This window comes from Nycticebus coucang, chromosome 18 (genome assembly GCF_027406575.1).
Source record: "Nycticebus coucang isolate mNycCou1 chromosome 18, mNycCou1.pri, whole genome shotgun sequence".
Taxonomy (NCBI): domain Eukaryota; kingdom Metazoa; phylum Chordata; class Mammalia; order Primates; family Lorisidae; genus Nycticebus; species Nycticebus coucang.
The window spans coordinates 25,187,100-25,193,662 of record NC_069797.1 but is presented as its reverse complement, the minus strand read 5'-3'; the positions used below and the strand labels follow the sequence as shown (position 1 = coordinate 25,193,662).

The window sequence follows — 6,563 nt, the reverse complement described above, 5'->3', positions numbered from 1 at the left end:
CTACATAGTACAGCAAAATTACTGGTGAAATTATAGATAAGCGTTGTATTTCACAAGAAATGCATTTTGTTTACTAAGAGAAATTTTAACTGCCCCAATATTTTATTTCCCTGGCTCATTTTACATCTCATTTTATGTGTCATTAATTGACATATCTAAAGTTTCCCATCCAAGTACTAACCAGGCCCAAACCTGCTTAGCTTCCGAGATCAGATGAGATTGGGTGTGTTCAGGGTGGTATGGCTGTAGACAATTGACATATCTCAAGTTTGATATCATTAACAAATGCAATGATGACTGTAAGGCAATCAAGTTCTTAATTATATGATAAGACTTTCTCAGTATCTTTCTTACATGGGACATCAGTAAAATTAGACACATTGTTAAGGAGGGATACAAGAATAGGGACCACAGCAGGCATAAATATTGGTGAATAGATTCTTCTATTAAAAAAATGTGCTATACAAACTGTACTGACTTTGGAGCCATGGGACCTCGGTTTAAGTCCCAGATGTGCAACTTCCCAGCTGGTTTCACTTAACATTTATCACCCAAGTCTCAGTATTCTCATTTACAATGAGAGTACCACCACATGCTGGATTCAAACCCCTGCTCTATCACTTGCTAACTATGTAACCTCACCTATAAAATGGGAATAAAAGCAGTGCTCACTTCATTGAGCAATTGCAATGTTTACATGAAAAAATAATCTTATTTTAAAGCTGCTTAGCAGACTGCATGGACGTAACACTCAGTAAATGTTAGCTTTTCTTAGTATTCTTCTCTAATTATTTTTTACTAAGGCATACTTTACATACAAATTCACACATCTTTACATTCAAACGAGTTTCAAAAGTATACACCCCTGCAAATACCGCTCAAGTCAAACCCACCTTTCTGTCATCCCAGAAAGTGTCATCAAACCCCTCCCCCACCCTGTTGGCCACCACTGCTCTGATGTCCATCACAAAAAGAAAAAAAAGTTCGTTTTTCTTATGGAAATTATAAAATCCACAGTGATACTGCACAGTTTCATTGAGAGGATCATGTTATCGATAAGGCTACTAGGCAGCTTGAGCAACAAAGCAAGGCTTCGTCTCTGCAAAATAATTAAAAACTCAGCCAGGCATTGGCTGAGCTACTGACAAGACTGAGGTGCAAAGATCACTGAGGAAAAATTCTATCGGTACAACTTAAACCACACTTGCTTAAGAGATAATTTCTTACCCTATACTTCCAAAAGAATAACCTTAAAAGCTATGCACTAAAGAGGCTATGTCCCCATTCATCTAGAACACTTGCCCTTGACTATCATGCAATGAATTGTGGAGTTTTAGTCCTTGTATTTTAGGGCTCCAATTCAACAACTAGAGTTACTGGTTGCAGTGATCTATGAATAAGAGACACTGCACTCCAGCCTGGGCGACCGAGCAAGACTGTCTTTAAAACGATAAATAAATAAGGTTACTAGAATGCTACCAAAGATACTCTGTGGCCCAGTTGGTGATGCAAAGTGTTCTAGCAGATAAGCAATTAAACCTAGATTCTTGTAAAGGCAAACAAAGAGCCACCTAACTTTGAGTAACCAAGGAAGACAGTTATATAAAAGAAGAATGACCAGGCACAGTGGGTGGCTCATGCCTGTAATCCCAGCACTCTGGGAGGCTGAGGCAGACTGACTGCTGGAGCTCAAGTTCAAGACTAATTTTTTTTTTGAGACAGAGTTTCACCATGTCGCCTTGGGAGAATGCCGGGGTGCCACAGCTCACAGCAACCTCAAACTCTTGGGCTTAAGTGATTCTCTTGCCTCAGCCTCGCAAGTAGCTGGGACTATAGGTGTCCACCACAACGCCCGGCTATTTTTTTGTTACAGTTGCCATTGTTGTTTTCATTAGCCTGGGCCAGTTTGGAACCCATCAGCCTCAGTGTATGTGGCCAGCGCCCTACCCACTGAGCTACGGGTGCTGCTGAGAATTTGGCCTGTTTTAAAAAATTTATGATTTAAAATATATAATGAAATAAATGATGTAGCTTTGTTTTAACTGGCTCGGGCCAGTTTCAAACCCGCTAGCCTAGGTGTATGTGGCTGGCGCCGTAAACACTGTGCTATGGGTGCTGAGCCTATGATTAATAAATCTTATAAGTGGATTGTTCATTTAAAAATTTTACTGTCCTACGATGGAATATTATTCAGCCATAAAAAGGAACAAAATAGGGCGGCACCTGTGGCTCAGTGGGTAGGCACCGGCACCATATACTGACAGTGGTGGGTTTGAACCCAGCCCCGGCCAAACTGCAACAACAAAAAAATAGCTGGGTGTTGTGGCAGATGCCTGTACTCAAGAGGCTGAGGCAAGAGAATCGCCTAAGCCCAGGAGTTGGAGGTTGCTGTGAGCTGTGATGCCATGGCACTCTACCAAGGGCGATAAAGTGAAACTCTGTCTCTAAAAAAAAAAAAAAAGGAACAAAATAGTGATCCATACTCCAAAATGGATGAACCTTGAAGACATTGTGGTCTGTGAAAGACACCAGTCACATAAGCCCGCATATTACAGTCCTTCCTGGGAACTTGCAGGAGACTGGTTTCTGGATCTGCCTCGCATGCTAAATCTACAGATGCCGAAATACGTGATATAAAATGGTGCGGTAGGAGCTGTGCACATCCTCCTGATGCTTTGGAGCTCTCCAGATGACTAATAATATCTAATACAATGTAAATGCTGTGCAAATGCTGTTACACTATATTTTTTAAAATCTGTAAATTTGGGGGGAGGGGGAGGAGAGGGGCAGGGGGGGAGATTGGTGGGATTACACCTGCAGTGCATCTTACAAGGACATATGTGAAACTTAGTAAATGTGGAATGTAAATGTCTTAGCACAATGACTAAGAAAATGCCAGGAAGGCTATGTTAACCAGTGTGATGAAGATGTGTCAAACGGTCTATGGAACTAGTGTATGGTGCCCCATGATCGCATTAATGTACACAGTTATGGCTTAATAAAAAATAAATAAAAAGTAAAATTTGTAAATTCTTTTTGTTGTATTTTTTCCCCGAATAGTTTCCTTTTTTTAAATTTCATTTTATTGTTTAAATCATAGCTGTGTACATTAATGCGATCATGGGGCACCATACACTGGTTTTATAGACCGTTTGACATATTTTCATCACACTGGTTAACATAGCCTTCTTGGCATTTTCTTAGTTATTGTGTTAAGACATTTATATTCTACATTTACTAAGTTTCACATGTACCCTTGTAAGATGCACCGCAGGTGTAATCCCACCAATCACCCTCCCTCGGTCCATCCTCCCCCCTCCCTCCCATCCCTCTCCCCCTTCCCCATATTCTTAGGTTATAACTGGGTTATAGCTTTCAAAAATATGGAAGGCTTCACGAATTTGCATGTCATCCTTGCACACGGGCCATGCTAATCTTCTCTGTATTGTTCCAATTTTAGTATATGTGCTGCCAAAGCGAGCACCCCCAAATATTTTCTATCCAGATTGTTTAAATCTGTGCACACAGGACCTGTGGATATGGGGAGCCAACTGTATGTGGTTCCATATATATGAAATGTCCAGAATAGAAAAACGTGCACAGACAGAAAGTAGATTTGTGGTGGCCAAGTGTGGAGCGGGGTTGGTGGTAGAATAGGAAAGTGACTGCTCATGGTACAGGGTTTCAGTTGGGAGTGATGAAAATGTTCTGGAATTAGATCATGGTGAAGGTTGCACTTTGTGGGTATATTAAAAACCCCTGAATTACTTAATTACATCAAATTCATTTACAGATATAAATTATACCTCAATTATTAAAAAGTCTGTGTCTTTGTGATCCTCTTAAAAAAGATAGGAGACTTAGTATCTTTGTTCAGAGTCCTCTTATAAGCAGAGTGTGTGGAAAGTTGATCTGGAAGGGAATGGTAAGAAGCTGGGGACAGGGACCAGGAGAGTGAGGGCTGGGGAGGGAGCCAGTGTGAGTGTGTTATTGAAGTCTTTAGTGTGGGCAGTTTGGGCTCAGTTCCATCAGGCACCTTCTGGGAAGTGTATGGACAGCCTCTCAGCATTGTTCATCAAAGAGTCAGCAAGAGAAGCATTTCACCATCAGCTTCCATCCCCTTTTGGTCGAGGGCAGCCTCTGGAGGATTAATTCCAGAAGTCCCAGAGCAGAAAGTAAAACACACTGAAGGTGAGAGCTGGTTGTGTGAACTGAGCCGGTTGTCTGAACGGTGCAGGGATTGGTGGCTACAACTTTGGCTGAGATCAGAGGTGAAGCCAAGAGGTTGTGCGTGGTGACACCAGCAGCACCTGACCACGATATCCTTGACTGACCTCGGTTCTCCTCCTCCCAGCAGCACCTACATTCTGAAATATTAGTGGTGATGCTGAAAGCTGGTAGATATTCAGATTTGCCAATATGTTTAAACAGTTTGTACATTAGTGCTTCTTGCAACCCACTGCAAGTTTATTTTATTTTCTTTTTATTTTTGGACAGGAAGTAGGATTTATGGTAGGCATGAATGAGGGGGCAGCACAGTGGAAGCCCTCGTGAGTGCAGAGCCCACCACTTGTCCAGGGGGCCTAGACTGCGGACATATTTGACCTCACGACCACCTGGGATGAGCTGCTTCTCAGCCACCATGTCTTCCAATTCATCTGTGTTATATGTGGTAAAGGCCCACTTCTTTGAGATGTGAATCTTCTGGTGGCCAGGGAGCTTGAACTTGGCCCTGCGTAGGGCCTCAATCACATGCTCCTTGTTCTGCAGTTTGATGCAGGTGGACAGGATGACTTGGCCAATGTGAACCCTGGCCACAGGGCCCTGGGGCTTTCCAAAGGCAGCAGGTGCACCTATCTGGAGCCTGTCAGCCCCAGCACAGGATAACGTCTTGATGCAGATGATGTGGAAAGGGTGGTGCTGTACTTGGATATGAAAGCCATCTTTCCCACAGCTTTTTACCATGGGCTTGTTGGCACAAATAAGAGTAGCAAGCAGGGCTTCAGAAGAGAGCTGTTCATGTTCATCTGATACCATGTAGCCACAGAGTGGGATCTCACCCACTGTCACCTCTGCCTCAGGTCAAAGATGCGAATCTTGGCATCAGAGACACCTCACAAGAAACGAGACTTTGGGTAGGGCTTGTTCTTACAATACCGGCAACACTGGGTGGGATGGTGGCCCATGGCGATACCAGAATCTTCAGGGGTGTGCAGACGGGAAAGCGGTGCACGGTTTATTATTTTCCACTGCCGCTCCAGCCTCGGTAACCACTAATCTACTTCCTGTCTCTATGGCTTTGCCTGTTCTGGACATTTCATATAAATAGAATCATACACAAGTGATTCAGATGTCTAAAAATGTATTTAATTTGCCATTCCTCTTGGAGGATAGCCTAGCTGTGTACACAACTCTAGGTTCAAGGGTATTTTCCTTTATCTCTCTGAAAATAGTGTTTTATTTTTTCTGACTTCCATTGTTGCTGATGAAGATTCTGATGGCAGATTCTTATTCGTCGTTTTAGATAATCTGGTTTTTCTCTGGTTCTAGGCTTTAAAAAAAATCTTTGGTGTTCTTAAGTTTTACTAATGGATTTTTGTGGGGGGTTTTGAGACAGGATGTCACTCTGTTGCCCAGGCTGGCGTGCAGTGGTGTCATTGTAGCTCACTGCAACCTCCAACTCCTGGGCTCCAGGGATCCTCCTGCCTCAGATTCCTGAGCAGCTAGGGTTACAGGCATCTCCATGCCCGGCTAATTTTTCTATTTTTTTTTGTGGAGATAGGATTTCTTTTTGCTCAAGCTGGTCTCAGACTCCTGGTCTCAAGCTATCTTCCCTCCTCAGCCTCCCAGAGTGCTAGGATTATAGGCATGAGCCACCATGCCTGGCCTGATTTGTTTATTATGCTTAGCATGTAATAAAGTAGTTTTTATCAGTCTAAGGATTTATGGATCTTTTCATTTCTAAAAAGTCCTCAGCCATTCTTTCTATCTATCTATTCTAGACAGACCTATTTCTATTCCCCTGGTGTCAAATTTTTTTCTTTTTCATTTTTCATCTCTTGGACTTAGACTGCTGAGTTCTTGAAGATTTTCTAAACTCAATCTTCAAGTGTATTATGTTTCCTTCCAGCTGTATTTAGTCAGATAGTCAGCCTACCATTTGAGGTTTTATTTAATTAATTAATTAATTTATTTTTGAGACAGAGTCTCAAGCTGTCGCCCTGGGAAGAGTGCCGTGGCATAACAGCTCACAGCAACCTCAAACTCCAGGGCTTAAGCAATTCTCTTGCCTCAGCCTCCTAAGTAGCTGGGACTAGAGGCACCTGCCACGATGCCTGGTTATGTTTTGGTTACCAGTGTCATCATTGTTTGGCAGGCTCGGGCTGGATTTGAACCCGCCAGCTCTGGTGTATGGGGCTGGCACCTTAGCCACTTGAGCTACAGGCGTCGAGCCTGAGGTTTTATTTTTTTTAACAGAACTTTAATAAATCCTCTGTTTTCTTTTTTTTTGTAGAGACAGAGTCTCACTTTACCGCCCTCGGTAGAGTGCCGTGGCCTCACAC

General features: G+C 42.8%; 1 non-coding gene and 1 pseudogene across 1 annotated transcript; both read right to left on the bottom strand.

Moving 5' to 3' along the window:
* Positions 1 to 3,377: 3,377 nt before the first annotated feature.
* Positions 3,378 to 3,484, bottom strand: LOC128571334 (U6 spliceosomal RNA). Its single transcript, XR_008375765.1, has one exon. It is a non-coding gene; the product is annotated as a U6 spliceosomal RNA (small nuclear RNA).
* A 1,002-nt stretch (positions 3,485 to 4,486) lies between these two features.
* On the bottom strand, positions 4,487 to 5,186 carry LOC128570593 (60S ribosomal protein L10-like; annotated as a pseudogene).
* Between the last annotated feature and the right edge of the window lie 1,377 nt (positions 5,187 to 6,563).